General features: G+C 35.6%; 1 pseudogene; it reads left to right on the top strand.

Moving 5' to 3' along the window:
- Positions 1-3,047: 3,047 nt before the first annotated feature.
- The window catches only part of LOC125117990 (60S ribosomal protein L21-like), a 107,316-nt pseudogene continuing 93,270 nt past the window's right edge, over positions 3,048-17,093 (top strand).

The raw sequence follows: 17,093 nt of genomic DNA, 5'->3' as shown, positions 1-17,093 counted from the left end.
ATGAACACAGGAGTGCTAATATCTCTTCAAGATCCTGATTTCTACTCTCTTAGATAAATACCTAGATGAATCTAAAAGTGATTGTGATAAATTGATAATCACTAAAGGAAACAGACTTTTTTACCAATGCTGCTAAATTTGTATTCCACAAATATTTACATTAAAATTAATTTTTATGTTTTACAGATATTGTATTTTCTCCAAGAATATAGATACTCATGTTATTTGGCTCCAACTTTAGGAAATTATACAAAACACTGGTAGTTATTCAGATGATGAATGCAAATAGTAAATTTGTAATGTTGATGAACTGTATATATAAATAAAACATTTAAATAAGAACACTGAAGGGAAATTATTTTAACTAACACTTACCTGATTGGTTTCTTTTACATGCTATGCATATATAATATTAAAATTTAAGATTTTGTGGTGATGAATTGATTTCATGAGATCTTCAATGATGAGATTTATATCCCCAGAGAAGGACCACATGTTATTTGAGCATATTTCATTGCTGATGTGAAGTTTGAAGTCATGATCAAGTTCAATCATCAGTATCATGAACAATAAATCATAGAGACATGCAAGGAAACTCCTTTTAAATTGAGATATTAGGGACAACTAAGACGGTATCTAGAGAACAGTAGATAATAATCAGTATCACTATCTAGAGAACAACCTCAAACAGGTCTGTCTGGAAAAAGTATGGGACTTTTGATGCTGACCAAATGATGGAAATTCTAATGAAATACTGCTATGACTCAGGGATACTGTGTCACTTTGTAATGTGACTCAGAGTAAGTTTCTCTGCACACTCATTCCTCTTCTGTCCTATTCCATCTGTAGTTTGCTGTCACTTGTTATTCAAAACTCTTTACCAGATTTACTTGAGTGCCAGGGATGGGGCTTCTTGGTTATCTTGCCAAAGGCTGAATATGTAATCATTCTTCTCCATAATATTATTTCAAATGCCATGACTGTTCACCAGTTCCTTAAGATCAGCAGTGCTTGTTGCATGTTGCCCTTCTCTTCACAGATTCAGGCTATTGTCCTATACAGAAGCTCAAGGAAAAGAACACTGGTAGAGTTTCTTGCCCCTCCCATATGGCTGCTGCTTCCCTTTCAGGCCTGCAATGGAATGGATATTTCTCAGGGTTCTATCCAGTCTTTTCTCCAAGTACCTGTTGGAATTTGTTGAAAAAGGACAAGCAAGGCTATATGGACTCCAATTTCCAATGCCCTCAGGGGTTTCATACTGTCTCATCAAGCCACCCTTGGCCATTACCAACCATCCTTGATTGTAGCTGAACTCTTCTTATTGTTATCTGATTCTGTCTAGAGTGCATATTCAGGTGAGTGCATATTCAGCTCTTCTCTCTCCCTGCAGTCACAGTCTTTCCTTGAATTTGGAACCAGTGACCTCAGCTTTCTGGGAGTTTAAGAAATGTCATGTAATGTAAAGTTGTTCTGGCTCTTTTTCACTTGAATGGTGGAAGCAGCACTCCTTTAAACTCTCTAAAAGCCAGTATGGATGGATGCCAAAACCATTCCTTACACAGTTTTAATTTCAACAAATTAAGTGAAAACCCCACATTTCTAGCAGTATCCTTGACAATAGTACCACATTTTTTTAACTTACAGTACTCTTATTCTTGGACTAAAAAATATATAGCATCTATAAATATTTCATAACTACTAAATTATCTTCAGGATGTTTCAGAAACATGTCAAAATATCATTTTGATTTATAGAAAGATAATTGATTGTATAGTTTTCATAGAGAAGAAGTTTAAAATCTGTAATACCAAGTCATCTGATCAAAGTGAGGTAATAAAGCCCAGCTACTGCTCTGCTGCAATTTTAACAGTAATGTTGCTTTTGTCTTCTGCAGACAGTTTTCTTTTTCCCAAATTAAAAATGAAAAGCAGAAAATTTCCATCTAAAACAAGGCCCTCGAGAACACAAAAGTATAAATTTCTTGCACATCTTCTTACATAAAAGTTTCAGCACAAGGTCCAGAAAGATATAGGTGATATAGACATGGTAATTACTTGATTATTAAACTAAACATGAGGTCTTTATAGAGGCTATGCTGGATTATAGTACCAAAACCAAATAGTAAGGTCAGTGTTTGGAAATAGATTAGGGTATGAGATATTAGTCATTATATCAAAGACTTGAAAGATACACTAGTAGTATTTATCTACAAATGTCTTTAAGAAGCACAATGATGTAATTGTACAGATTTGTGTTATGCACATTCTGTAGAGCCCATTCCCCAATATTTACTTAGTAGATCACTGGCGATCAGCTGTGTGCTTTTCCTTTTCAACAGGATGGCCTGTTAATATTTTATTTATATATTTATTTTTATGTATCTGTCACCTACATTATCTTCAAACACAGGATTCAAGGTTCTTTTTTGGTTTTGCTTTGTGAATTACCCTTCCTTTTTGTGCATTCTTACATTCTCCTGTCCACTGGGAGAGAGGTGGAAAAGGACCCCATTCCCAGTCACAGTGGAAATATAATGAAATATGAATCCACTGTGAGTGAATGATGCTTCCATTGTCAGGGCACTAATTTCTTAAAGACTTATAAGATCAGTGACATGATACTAATTGTAACTTTCCTCACACTAATTTTCAATTTAATGCTTTAAGCCAGTGAAGTTAATTATAATCAGAAAAGCTTATACATTTTCTTCAGCCATTCTAACCCTCTCAACTTAAATCTGAATCTTTATTGTTCATTTCACATATTTATTCTAGGTCCTGTAAATTTTAGAATATAATTTTAGATATTATATTATAAATGTGCTACATATCGCAAATACACAAATTTAAGCACACTTAGCAATTTTATAGTTTAGGTGGACATATGATTATTTATGCCACAAAAACATAGTATTATAAATTTCAAAATCTCTTATCTGTATTATGATTCCCCTTTTTCCACAGAATGAATTTATATTTTCTGTGCATCTCTCTTCATAAAAGTATAAAAACCTTTCTGCTGGCACTGCCATCTTCCAGTAATTCGCCAAAATGACCAACACAAAGGGAAAGAGGAGGGGCACTCTAGGCCTTTTAGAAAACATGGACTTGTTCCTTTGGCCGCATACACACAAATCTATAGTAAGAAAGGTAATATTGCAGACATCCAGGGAACAGGCACTGTTCAAAAAGGAATGTCGCACAAATGTTTCCATGGCAAAAGCGGAAGAGTCTACAATGTAACCCAGCATGCTACTGGCACTGCTGTAAACAAACAAGCTGAGGGCCAGATTCTTGCCAAGTGCATTAATGTGCCTAGTGAGCATATTAAGCACTCTAAGAGCCAAGGCAATTTCCTGAAACATGTGAAGGAAAATGATCAGAAAAAGAAGGAAGCCAAAGAGAAAGGTACTTGGGTTCAGCTCAAGAGCCAGCCTGCTCCACTCAGAGAAGCACCCCTCGGGAAAACCAAGGGAAAGGAGCCCATGAATTCGTGGCATAATAAGTGTAAAGAAAATAAAAACCCTTTTCTTTTTTTTAAAAAAAGTATAATATGTGACATATTTGTGTGAGGAACATAAGCATCCCTATTTATGTGGACTCTAACATAGCCCCAGAATAATCTAAGAGCTAAGGCACAAGGAAATTATTAATACCATGTCTTTGTATAATTACTATACATACACATAAATTACATTTTTATTTCTCAAGACCACTGACAGTTTCTCCTCCATCTATATGGAAATATATAAAACACATTCCAGGAGTTCCCATGATGGCTCAGCGGAAACGAATTTGACTAGTAACCACAAGGATGCAGGTTCGACCCCTGGCCTCGCTCAGTGGGTTAAGGATCCAGTGTTGCCATGAGCTGTGGCGTAGGTTGCAGACGCGGCTCGGATTTCACGTTGCTGTGGCCGTGGCATAGGCCAGTGGTTACTACTCTGATTCGACCCATAGATAGCCTGGGAACCTCGATATGCCACAGGTGGGGCCCTAAAAAGACAAGAAAATAAATAAAAATAAAAAAGTGTTCCATGCTCAAAAAAAAAAAAAAAGAAAAAAGAAATACATCAACACATTCCATAAAAATGTAACCTCATATTTAAGCTTATTTTTGAGGTAACTATATTTGTTTTTCACAATTAAAAACATAAGAGTGTGTTCATTTTATAAATGGAAAAGCAAATTAAAAAATAAAAATTTTAATACTTTATTAAATTTGTTTAAATATACATTAATAAGGTACACTTGAATAAGCAGTTTGAGTAACTATTTGAATAAGAAAATATTTAAAGCATACAAGCATAAAGGAGGTTTGTTATGGTATCACACTAAATTACGCAAATTATAAAAATAGAGATTGTTATTGCCACAATGAGCAAATTCATGCGTTCACAGTGACCAGCTGAATTAGTCACACAATTATATTTCTGGAACAGATTTCCTATGTACTAGTTTAGTCTTCTTTAGTCTATATCTTTCAGATATATTTATTGTAGTAGTATCTTTTGGTATATTATTTAGCAGTCACCTCTGTCGTATATTCTTTATCAGTTACCAGTTATCCCCCCCTTTTTTCTTTCCTTTTTAGGGTTACACCTGTGGCATATGGAGGTTCCCAGGCTAGGGGTTGAATCAAAGCTGCAGCTGCAACCCTACACCACAGTCATAGCAATGCCAGATCTGAGCTACACCTGTGACCAACACTGTAGGTTGTGTCAACACTGGATTCTTAACCCACTGAGTGAGGCCAGTGGATCAAAACCGCATCCTCCTGGACACTGGGTCAGATTTTTCACTTGCTGAGCCACAACAGGAACTCCCATTTATCCCTTTTTGAGGGGGCAAAATGTATATATGTGTTCCTATTTATTTATGTACTCATACTTTTAGAACAGCTATTTATTACAAATATCACAAGAAATGACAAAATAATACATACCATAGATGTTTTATATTAAACAGTTTATTTTCTGATATTGGAAGTATAACCACATAAACTAAGAGTCTAAGTGGAAATATTTCTCTCTAGGAAATCAGACAGAGAATACTGTAGAAGTCACACTGGTGAATTTTTTTGGCTGGGCACTGTTTTATTAAAGGAGTTCAGATAACTGCAATAAAGATTTTCAGGGTAGAAGAATCACAATCATGCATACTTTTTAAATGATTAAAATCAGTTTGCTTGAGTTACTGAGTGCTGACTGTCCATTTATTTTTCTTACATAACATTTGAGCAGTGCTTAATTAGTGCTCAATCATTACATTTGCTGTCTTCATTTAGTTGTCACACCTCCAAATGGTAGTAATTAAAATTATTAACAGGTTTGTAAGACACAGATCATGATTTTGTCAACAGCGAAAAGAGGAAAATCTGTAATAATTGTAATTTCTACTTCCTGTCTACTTTAATTTCTTCCTTCCTGATTTCCTTTTGATTTTAAGGAATATGATTGAGACCCTGTGTTGCATCCTTAATTTTAGAAATACAAGCTTGGATAAAATGCTTATTTAAAGAGAAAAATGTACATAAATTGGATATAATGCCCAAACATTTTTCATAATCAAGTATAAAGTACATTACATTTAAATTATAGCTTTTTACTTGTAAATTTGGCATCTGATTTTCACTCAAAATAATTTAAAATATTTTCCAAATATGAGATTTTTTTACTTGAAATAAAAAATACACCACTAACCAAACAGAAGATACAACATTTTAAAGAAGCCACTGATTGCTCTCGTAAGTTTTGTACTTTTGAATATATATCAATATGTTGATTGGGGAACTTCACCCTTTTCAGATAAACAGTTTGGTAATGAAATGTTTTGACCCTGATAGTAGTAGAGTGATTTATGTTTGTGGCAGTCATTAACGTTAGATGTATCTGAGGCCTGCTAGAGAGGCAAGCTTAATACCATAATGTTTGTGTTTAGCATAATACCAGCAAAAAGGTAAATAAAAGTCAAAGTGGTAATATTTCAGCAAGGCAATCTCTTTCTCCCTCTGGTATCCGGAGTGATGAATCTTCTGAGATCTGTATAGCGCTCAGCAAGCAATATTAGTTTTTAAGCTAAAGATAGATGCTAATAATAATAATCAGTGTAAAAGGTCTGTTTAAAACAAGTTCAGCTTTAGGATTCAGGGGTTTGGGCCAAACTTGTTCAAAAGTGAATTTAATAAGGGCCGAAACTGCCTACAAGTACAGAAGAACAAAACCATCTTGATTTGAATTTCAGTCAGTGAACATCTCTCTGACAATTAGTCTTAAGACTTCTCAAAAACTTAATATGATGATTTGGCAAAATCAAATTCCAATGATGCAAACTTTATTTTTCAGGTGACTTCCAAATGAACTAAATTGAAATAAGCCTAATCCACACCAAAGGGAAATTCCTATAGCAGTATTTCACTAAATTCCAGGGGAAAAAAAAATCTATGTTTATATATTATTTAAAAAGCAAATTTGACCACAAAATGGAACATGCAATTCCTTGCAAGAACAAAAATGTCTTCCCTCGTTTGCTTCATTTATATCTATTTTGTTTTACTTTCATCTCTGTTTTATTAACTGTCTCTGATCTAAGTATTTCAATGATAAAAGAATATAAGTGAGATATAGCCAAAGGAGTTATAAAAGAGAGAGAGGGTAGTTTTAATATTTTATAATAATAACTATTTCCATTATTTTACTAACATTTTCAGTTTTAACAATTCAAGAAATTGCTGAAGTAATGTGGATAACTCCCTCCCCTGCAACTCAATCCAATCCCACTCAGATGATGTTATACCATAAACAATTAGGCATGTGACCTTCCATGCTTCCATGAATACTTTGAGAGGCAGGAACATTTTTTACACAGAGAACAAATAAGTCATGTCATGTGTTAAGTAGGAATGTACTTCAGCTATTTTAACAGTGGCCAAAAAACAGTGACAAATAAGACAGGCTTATTTCTCTTTCACATGAACACCTAGACTTGTAGGTAGTTTAGGGAGTACCTTTGCCCCTTGAGATTATCAGGGATACAGGTTCCTTTCCTCTTGTTGCTCCACCACCTACTATGTTGTCATCATCTGCATGACCCATCGTATAGTCACATCTGCAGTGAGGAGCAAGCTGGTTCCCTTTAAAGTCATGACCTGAAGATGCATAACAGCATTTCTACTTGGGTATCATTGGTCAGAACTCAGTCATATGGGCACACCTAGCCGTACTTGAGGCTGTGCAATACTGTCTGTTGGCATGCCCAGATAGAACTGGGGGACCTTCTATTATTAAAAAAGGAGAAAGAAGGAAAAAAATATTGAGGAGACATTTAGCAGTCTCTGTCATACTTTATGTACTACGGAGTCATAAAATCTATCTATATATCTATCCAAAAATACTTATTAAGAACTTAGTATACATGAAGTATTTTTCTGTGCCTGGCGATACAATGGTGAGGGAAGTGCTCGCCTTCCAACACTGGCATCTCACTCCCACCATCAGACTGGTAACCCCACTCGTTAGGATAGAGCCCCAGTCAGTTCCTAGTCAATATGTCACATCCCATGCTGAAATGAGAAAACTTCTCTAAGCTCCAGTGTACTGTACTAGGAACAGGGTGACAAACAATCCCAGTTTCCTCATGACTGAGATGTTTCCCAGGACACAAAACTTTAGTGGGTCATTTTTTTTTTTTGCAAATAATAGTCTTGAAAATACACATGGTAGAGCTCAGGATCTATTAAATTTTATTAAGCAAATAAATGAAAAAAATCGTCAGAGTAATTCTCCCATCTTTACTGAAATAGACGAAAGTAATTATTTTTTCTTAAAAGTGCAGAAAGAATTACGAAATGAATACCTGCTATTATATCCACCCATAGGTTCTTAGAAATACACACAAAAAAGCTTGGTATCTCACACAAATCACATTCTTTTTACTTACCAACCAAACATTAGTAATACACATTTTGCCAAAGGAGCCATTATTATTAGTTTGTACGATTAAATTTTAATAATGTTATTTCTTTAAATCTGAGTAAATTTTAATTTAATAAGTCCAAACAGGGTCAAATTAATCACCTAGGGCTTAAATTCATAAATTCAATCAGAATATACCCATATGGAAAGCAAAGGCTATTCTATTGCCAACTTGCTCAATTACTCTTTAATTTATGGAATTATTTCTTCAAATTAAAACTGGGCAGATGGAAACCAATCCCTCTTATCTTGGAAATGCTATAACCTGAATTCAGAACTTGTTTTAGTAAAATTAGAGAAACTTTAGAAATATAATATCTAATAAATGGAACCTGGTAAGCCTTCCTTTCTTTAACAGCAAAAACTGATTAACAGGCAAATCAGGGAGACAGATATTAGCAGATTAAGTTCAAACGTGTAACACTTAACTGCCAATTTTATGGGCTAAAACAAATTTAAGTATTTCATGATTAAAATCAAACAAGATTTTAATAAGCAGACAAATTATATTTATAGTACCCTAGGAATGACCAGTCTCATTCCGATGTAAAAAGATTGTTTTGTGTCATCCTGTTAGACCTCAGTTAAGTTTAATGGTTAATTAAGTTTCATTGTAGACACTTAACTGGGGTTAAGTGTTCAAGGCTTTATTTCTATGGGAAAGCTATCCTGATTCTATATATAAAGGAAAGTAGAATGAATGGAATAGGAACCGCTGTAATAATATGGTCTCACTACTGCTTTGTACACTTCCATGTTTTAAATTAACATTAAATCTGATAAGAGGAATTAAAATTTACTACCTAAAATATTTGAAAGTTGTTAAGAGAGTAGTAGACCCTAAAAGTTTTCATCAAAAGGGAAAAAAATTGGAGTTCCTGTCGTGGCTCAGCAGAAGTGAACCTGACTAGCACTCACGAGGACACAGGTTCGAACCCTGGCCTCGTTCAGTGGGTTAAAGATCTGGCATTGTAGTGAGCTGCGGTGTAGGTCACAGATGCGACTGGGATCTGGTGTTGCTGTGGCTGTGGTGCAGGCCGGCAGCTGTAGCTCTGATTTGACCCCTAGCCTGGGAACCTCCATATGCCGCAGGTGCGGCACTAAAAAGAAAAAGGGGGGGGGGGGATTATAACTGTATGAGGTGATGGATGTTAACTTACTGTGATAATCATTTTACAATATATTTAAGTCATTATACTGTGCACCTTAAACTTACACAGTACTGTATGTCAATTATGTTCTGTGAGGGCCCAGGGTCAGCCACCTCAAAATGTACTTCAATGGTATATTTACTATTTTGAATTACAGTTGTTAAGAAATGGCCATCACAAGTGGAACACTGTGACACTTCCTTCAGTCTCCCTGAAAGCAGAAAGTAAACTCTCTCATGTGAAAGATGCATTCCCTGCATCTGGAGATAGGAGGACACTCTCATCACCAAAGATGGGGAATTTCGGCTGAGAAGCCTACGTACACAAACCTCGTTACTTTAATTTACTACTCCAAACCCAAACTCTATTTACATTATTTACTAATCGAGCACTGAAAACCTAAGTTTCTGTGTACTATCAATCCTTCACAAATTTATTGTTTCTCTGTTTAGGAAGTATAAAAGCTGACTGCTTTGGCCACTTCTTCAGTCCAATTTTTATGGGACGTCTGTGTGCATGAATTAAAACTTGTTTCTTTTCTCCTGTAAATCTGTCTTATGTCAATTTTATTACTGGTCCAACCATAATAACTTGAGGGGGTAAATTACCCCCTTCCCAACAATCTCAATAAAACTGGTTATTTTTTTTAATTACTACCAAAAAAAAAAAAAAAACCATTTCTCCTAGATGAACGGGAGAAATTGGAAATTTTGAAAAGCGAAATAGAAAAATAATCTCTCTCAAATAGCTTTTGAAAATACAAGTTTTGGAGTTCCCGTCGTGGTGCAGTGGTTAACAAATCCGACTAGGAACCATGAGGTTGAGGGTTCGGTCCCTGCCCTTGCTCAGTGGGTTAAGGATCCGGCGTTGCCGTGAGCTGTGGTGTAGGTTGCAGACACGGCTCGGATCCTGCATTGCTGTGGCTCTGGCGTAGGCCGGTGGCTACAGCTCCGATTGGACCCCTAGCCTGGGAACCTCCATATGCCATAGGAGCAGCCCAAGAAATAGCAAAAAGACAAAAAAAAAGAAAGAAAGAAAATGCAAGTTTTGATATGGCCCTAATTTTACTGTTTCATTGCTTTTCATGATGAGAAGAAACACTAAGTTCTAAAAATAACTACATGAAAAGAGTGCAGGCTTATCTTCACCCATCATTCCCTCAGAAATATTTTTTTCTCTGCTTGGTACTACCAAATTCAACAAGCTCATTATTTTATAGCTAAAGTCTTTAATTTGTCAAAGTTTTTTTTCTCCTGAAGCATGTCTTTCCATAAGCAAGTAGATTTGACCGGTCCCCACCTGATTTTGGTGTTTCTCTCTATATTCATGGTACCTGAATATTTGACAAAGCAGCTGATTTTCCCTTGCCTGAGTTCCTTAAAGGGACGTGACAATAACATGATTTCTTTCCCTACCTTTATTCTAAGGGTAATCAACTTGCCTGCACTCTAAGTCTCCCTGCTTATCATTCCCTCATCACCATTTTTTTGTTTTTTAAAACTGGTTTTTTACTTTTTTTTTTTCAATTGAAGTATAAATGACTTATAATACATTAGTTTCAGCTATACAACATAGTAATTTGATGTTTTTATAGATTACACTCTATATAAAATAATTGTAAAATATTGACTATAGGGAGTTCCTGTTGTGGCAGAGTGGAAACGAGAATGACTAGTACCCACGAGGATGCAGGTTTGATCCCTGACCTCACTCAGTGGGTCGGGGAGCCGACATTGCCACATGAGCTGCAGTGTAGCTTGCAGACATGGCTTGGATCCCACGTTGCTGTGGTTGTGTCATAGGCCGGCAGCTATAGCTCCAACTCGACCCCTAGCCTGGGAACTTCCAAATGCTGTGAAAGCAGTGCTAAAAAGCAAAAAAAAAAAAAAAAAAAAATTGTATTTCCTGTGCTGTCCATTACATTCTTGTAAATTATTTATTTTATAACTGGTAGTCTGTATCTCTTAATAACACCCTCCACCTAATTTTCCCCACTGCTCTCCCCTCTGGTAACCACTAGTTCTCTGTATCTATGAGGCTGTTGCCGTTTTGTCATATTTGTTTGTATGTTTTTTTAGATTCCACATATAGGTGGAAACATACAGTATTTATCTTTCTCTGTCTGCTTTATTTCACTAAGTATACTACCCTTCTGGTCCATCTATATTTTCAGGGGAGAGCCTATCAAAATACCAATGGCATTTTTCACATAACTAGAACAAAAAATTTAAAAATTGGTATGGAAACACAAATGACCTTGAATAGCCAAAACAGTCTTAAGAACAGAGCTAAAGGAATCAGACACTTTGACTTCAGAATTTACTACAAACCATAGTCATCAAAACAGTATGTTACTTGCACAAAAACAGAGATATATATCAGTGGAACAGAGTACAGAGTCCAGAAATAAGCCCATGCACTTATGGTCAATTACCATATGACTTAGGAATTATGCTCCTGGGAAGATTTCCAAAAGAAACAAAAACATAATTAGAAAAGATATATGTACTACAGTGTTCACAGTAGCATTGTTTATTATAGCTAAGATATGGGAGCAACCTAAGTGTCCTTCAAGAGGTGAATGGATCAAAGAAGATATGGTGTGTGTGTGTGTGTATATATACATATATTTGTGTGTGTGTGTGTATGAGGTTTGATAAACATCTTTCCAACATGTTTTATTTATGCATATATATATATATATACATATACATACACATATACACATACACAATGGAATATTAGCCATAAAAATGAGATTTTGCGATTTGCAACAACATGGATGGACCTGGAGAATATTAATGCTAGGTGAAATCAGACAAAGACAAACACTGTATGTTTTCACTTAGACGGTGAATCTAAAATAACTATTTTTTTTATAAAAGGACAAGTTTGGTCACAACTTTGAAGATGATTTCATTCTTTAGTATATGCAGAGGCAAAGCAGCTATATTCTCTCTTGAGTATAACTTAACTCAGTGTGCTCAGCACATTAGTGTGCAAAAGAGTAATGTGTCTATGTAATTTTGTACTATTTAAAGTCTCTTAAAGCCCCTATGGTAAAAATTTAAATACTTCACTCTGTGGCTTGTACTGTGATTAGGTGTTGAGAGAGATCATTAATCACTAACTAATCCCAACTTTATCTCATCCAAGTGTAAAACCAACCGAGAAGTAGATGTAGAAATAAGGCAGATGAAGATTAAAATGTCAACTAATTATTTATAAAGATGAATTGGAAAGTGGTTGGGAACTTTGAACACAACTGGCTTATTAATACTTTCCACCATAATTTAATGTATTCACACCAAAGTGGACACTGTAGATTTTCTTCAGGAAAAAAACCCAAAAAAACAAAAAACCTGCACATTCAAGAGGAAGAGAAAGGATAGACTTCTGGATTCAAGTTATTGGGTAAGACCTGTGGCATAGCAGGTTAAGGATCCTGGGTTAGATCCCTGGCCCAGGAACTTCCATATGCTGGGGGTGAAGCCAGAAAAAAAAAAAAAAAAGTTATTGGAAAAGAAAGAGAAGCCTCTGATCACCTGCTTATGTTCCATTCCTTCACCCAAATTCAAACTGATCAGATATATTGTTTTTTCTCCCATGGTGAATCATGAGAGAGGAAGGAGGCTTAAGCTGTCCCCACCCCCACCCCGAATACTTTTCTCTCTCCTAAGTGAACAGGCTCCTCTATGTAAACATGGTAGGTAGGAGATAAGAATCCCCACCCCGTTTTCATCAGTTTCCCTTTATCCTCATCATCTTTCCATCCATCCAATAAAACTAGCAAGCCTCATTAAATGAAAATGCCAGAACCCCTCTTTTCTTTCTCTATCTCCACTCCTCACACACATGTGCTTGTACTAACCAAGACTGATCATTTTAATACTATTATCATCCAACAACAACTCAATGTGCATCTTTGCTGCCAGACACTATGCTCAGTCTCAGGTGTTAAAATGAACAAAACACAGACGCTATTGTCAAGAGGTTTGATAAACATCTTTCCAACATGTTTTATTTATGCATCCGTTCTATTTAAATCAGTTGGTATTTCCTTGCCAGGATGTTTTTCTTGGTAGATATTTAGACTTCATTTTGCCGTGTCACTTCTATAAGATTACAAATCATTTTCTGCAGACAGAATTTCCCCTACACTTGTATATCTTCTTCCTAAGTAACTGGTGGTCCAGGTGTTCTTTGTGCCTCTCTGGGGATTAATTGTTACTTTTCTCTGTGGCATGTTCTCTGTGGGAGTGGTTTCACTGTTTAACTGCACGTCAGATTCATGACTCTTCTTTTATTTCCCAGGTGTTCTGTAGCTTGAGGACATTGTTCTTTGACTGATCTGTTGTCTTTTTTTGTGTGTCTGATTTGCTGATTTATGTGTCACGCTGCTCTCATTTCACTCAAGACCAGTCATCTTGCTGTGCTTTGTTTGTGAGCTGAATGTAAACGCCCATGTCCAGTTTGGTCTATAATTACAAACAGCTACTAAGAAGCCTGTCATTGGTCCTCCCATAATCCCACAATGGCCTCCAGACTTGATCCTTTGCTATATTCCTTCCTGCGTTGTTTTCTCTGACCAATTCACTTCACTAAGGCTCCTGTCACTTTAGTAGGACTGGCTTTGACAAGACTGCCAACTTTGTCTATTCTGTCTCTAATCCAATGATCAGATTTGTGTTTAGAGCTCACCCAACCCATCAGCAGGATTTACTGTTTGACCAGTTGAAATTCTTTCTGCTCTTGGCTTTCACGACTAGCTTTATTAATTTATTATCACCCTGGCTGTACCTTCTCCATCTCTATTCTTCTTCCTCTTATCACTGACCCTAAGGGGTACCGCACTCCACTGCACAGGTTACAGACTATGTCCTGCACATATGATGAGGTGATGGCCCCTTCTCAGCAATTGTGCCATATGACAGGTCAGATCTCCTAGGTTGTGAAACGTGAAGTCGGGTGCCTTTGGTTATTCCATTTGGTTTCTGTGGGACCTTGGGAAGATGTCTTCACTATCAACTGCTTTCTCAACTGTAATGTGGAGACGATGACAGCATATGCTACAAAATTATTTTTGAGAATTCAAGGTTCAAATGTATATAGAATCCTTAGAAAGTGCCTGGTTCCCAGTGAGTGTTTCATAAGTGTTAGATTTTCCATTGTTATCATTTAAGCTCTACTTTAGTATTCTGTGACAATGATGAACTTGAGTGCCATCCTCCATTTTTGGTGAGTTTTCTGAGAAATATACAGAACACATTGAAAATAAAGTATAAAAATATAAAGCTTAAGTCTTCGATAGAGCCTGAAATTGGATGCTAATAGCTAAAGGCTTGGATAAAATATGTTTAAGACGTCCCTGTATCTTTCATTTCCAGTATCTTTTTAAAAAGAAAACATGTAAGAAGAGCATTAGATGCATAGCCACTTTTCTCTCTCACTTTTTATTTGTTGTTCTTACTGGCTTAGCAGAGGAAAATGCAGTTATTTTAAGTTAATCAAAATACCTGGTCTTTTAAATGACCTTATGAAAGTGAAGCAAAAACATGTAAATGAAATACCTCTTGAAAAAGATACATAATCCTGTAAAAAACAGTAAGAGTATGCAGGTGGCATTATTTAATTACATATTCAAAGAAAATAGCTTCTTGAAGTTCATCCACCATCCTCTATTTTCTTTGAACGCCTTGTAATCTTTATCCTCTTTCAAGTGTGTCTTCAGTGATTCCATTCATTATTTTATACACCTAATAAGTTCTATTAAACAAATGTATATTCTTCATATTACACAGAAAACTATAGAAATTCAGGGAAATAACATGGATAACAGTTTCCATTATACTTTGATATTTATTTCCCAATCAAGAATTTTTTTGTCATAAACAGTATTTCTTACACATTAAAATGTCCGTGGATTTTTGTAAATCAATTTTTTATAATTTGATAGTTTTAAATTACCACATTCAGTCAAGTATTCTGTTTTTGAAAATTACTAATATTCTACTGTATTGATCAAAACTCAGTCATTTCCTGATTCACCCAAATAATAGGCACCATTGGCCAACAGAATTCTTACATGATATGCTGGCACTATAATATACACATAAGGTTGAAGAGTAATTGTTCAGGAACAATATCTGGTTGGGAGACATACTCCTTTTGTTCAATATAACGAGTTTGCTGGCATATTCAAGTGATTATTGCCATTATTATTTTAGACACTATTTTGTAAGATAGATAACTGTGCAAGTCTCTGACACCTGTTCAATTAAAAGTTTTATATATATGTTAAGGGTGTGAATTCAGTACTGAAGTGGTAAGTTCATGATGATTCTAGTTACCAGTCATGATCGCTCAGGTAGCTCCTGCTTAGCACAGCTTAGCATATGCAAGATATATGCATATATTAATATATATAATATTAAGCATAAGCAAAATAAGCATAAGCATATGCTTAGCATAGTAGGGCATTACTTGATCTTAATTATCATGTTTCTTTCACCTTTGGGTAAGCAACCACCAGGTCTGGACTACTGTGAAAACTTTATTAATTTCTCTCCTCAAATCTCCTTTGCTCAGTTAACCATTTAAAAAACACTTTACTTTCATACTTAAAACGTTAATGGCCCTCATTATTCTTAGAAGTCCCAGATTCACCATACCCTACGTGATCTTGCCAACTCTGCCCACTCATCTCTTGACAAGTTCTTCCTATTTCCTCTGCTCCACCAAGGTAAGTTCTTCTTCAAATGGGCCTAGCTGGATTCCACCATGGAAAATTCCCACATGCTTTTCTGATGCCTAAAAGGCAATATTTCCCTCTCTATATCAAGCTAACTCTGATTCACCCTTCAGATTTGATGTACTGGTCTTCTCATGCGGGATCCTTAGGAGTCAGGGTCCCAGGACCCATGCTCTCACAGCCTCCTCTACTCGTTCATGGAAGCAGTTACCACAGTAAGCATTTTTACCTATTTATTTCCTTACCAAAGTAATCATTTTAAAATGAGTTGTGTCATTGGCAGTTTATTGTCATTTCTCTTCTATTGATCATAAGCTCCATGAGGATAAGAATCATACTTTTCATTTCAATCAAAGTCCTCAATTACTATTTGTCAAATGAATAAAAGAATGAAAATATAAATTGTAATAAATATGTTTTTAAAGTATGTTTAGATATTGGCAGTGGAAAGAAATTATCCAGCCCATATTCATGAATTTAGCCACAGCAAGAAAGTTTAACTGTGGTGGAATCTATAGATCTCAGTGGTTCATAAAGCTCCTCAGAGAATGGGAGACAACTAACAATGGGAGGTGCTTTGAGAAGACTCTAAGATAGAAAATCAAAGAGGTTGTTAAATATTTACATCCCTTTTCAAACACAACAGAGGACAAATAGATATTTATTCTAAGTACAGCTTTGATGAAGTGTCTTTCTAAAGATTTGCCCAAAATGGGCCGAAATTTCCTCCAATATTAAAAGGTTTGTTAACAATAGTAGTAAGGACTATTGACTTGTAAATTTGAATTTTTAAAATAGTTATTTTAGAAACCTGCATTTATTCTAAAATTGTCAGTTATGTTTATCATAAAAGACTGATTTTACTGAATCCACACAAAAGGACAATATAGATTCAATGCAAATTAGGAATATAATGAATGGCACATTTTTCATTAATTATATGACAAATAAAATCCTAAGACTCTAACAGATGAACTTCATTATTATTTTTTTTTCTTTTTAGAGCTGTACCTACAGAACATCGAAGTTCCTGGGCTAGGGTTCAAATCAGAGCTACAGCTGGCCTATACCACAGTCACAGCAATGAGGGATCCGAGACACATCTGTGACGTATACCATAGCTCAGGGCAGCACCGGATCCTTAACCCACTGAGGGAGGCCAGGGATCGAACCTGCAATCTCATGGATCCTAGTGGATTTATTTTCACTGTACCACAAC

The sequence above is a fragment of the Phacochoerus africanus genome, chromosome X (genome assembly GCF_016906955.1).
Source record: "Phacochoerus africanus isolate WHEZ1 chromosome X, ROS_Pafr_v1, whole genome shotgun sequence".
NCBI classification, from domain to species: Eukaryota; Metazoa; Chordata; class Mammalia; order Artiodactyla; family Suidae; genus Phacochoerus; species Phacochoerus africanus.
The sequence above is the reverse complement of the archived record's forward strand: the minus strand, read 5'-3'. Positions and strand labels throughout refer to the sequence as shown.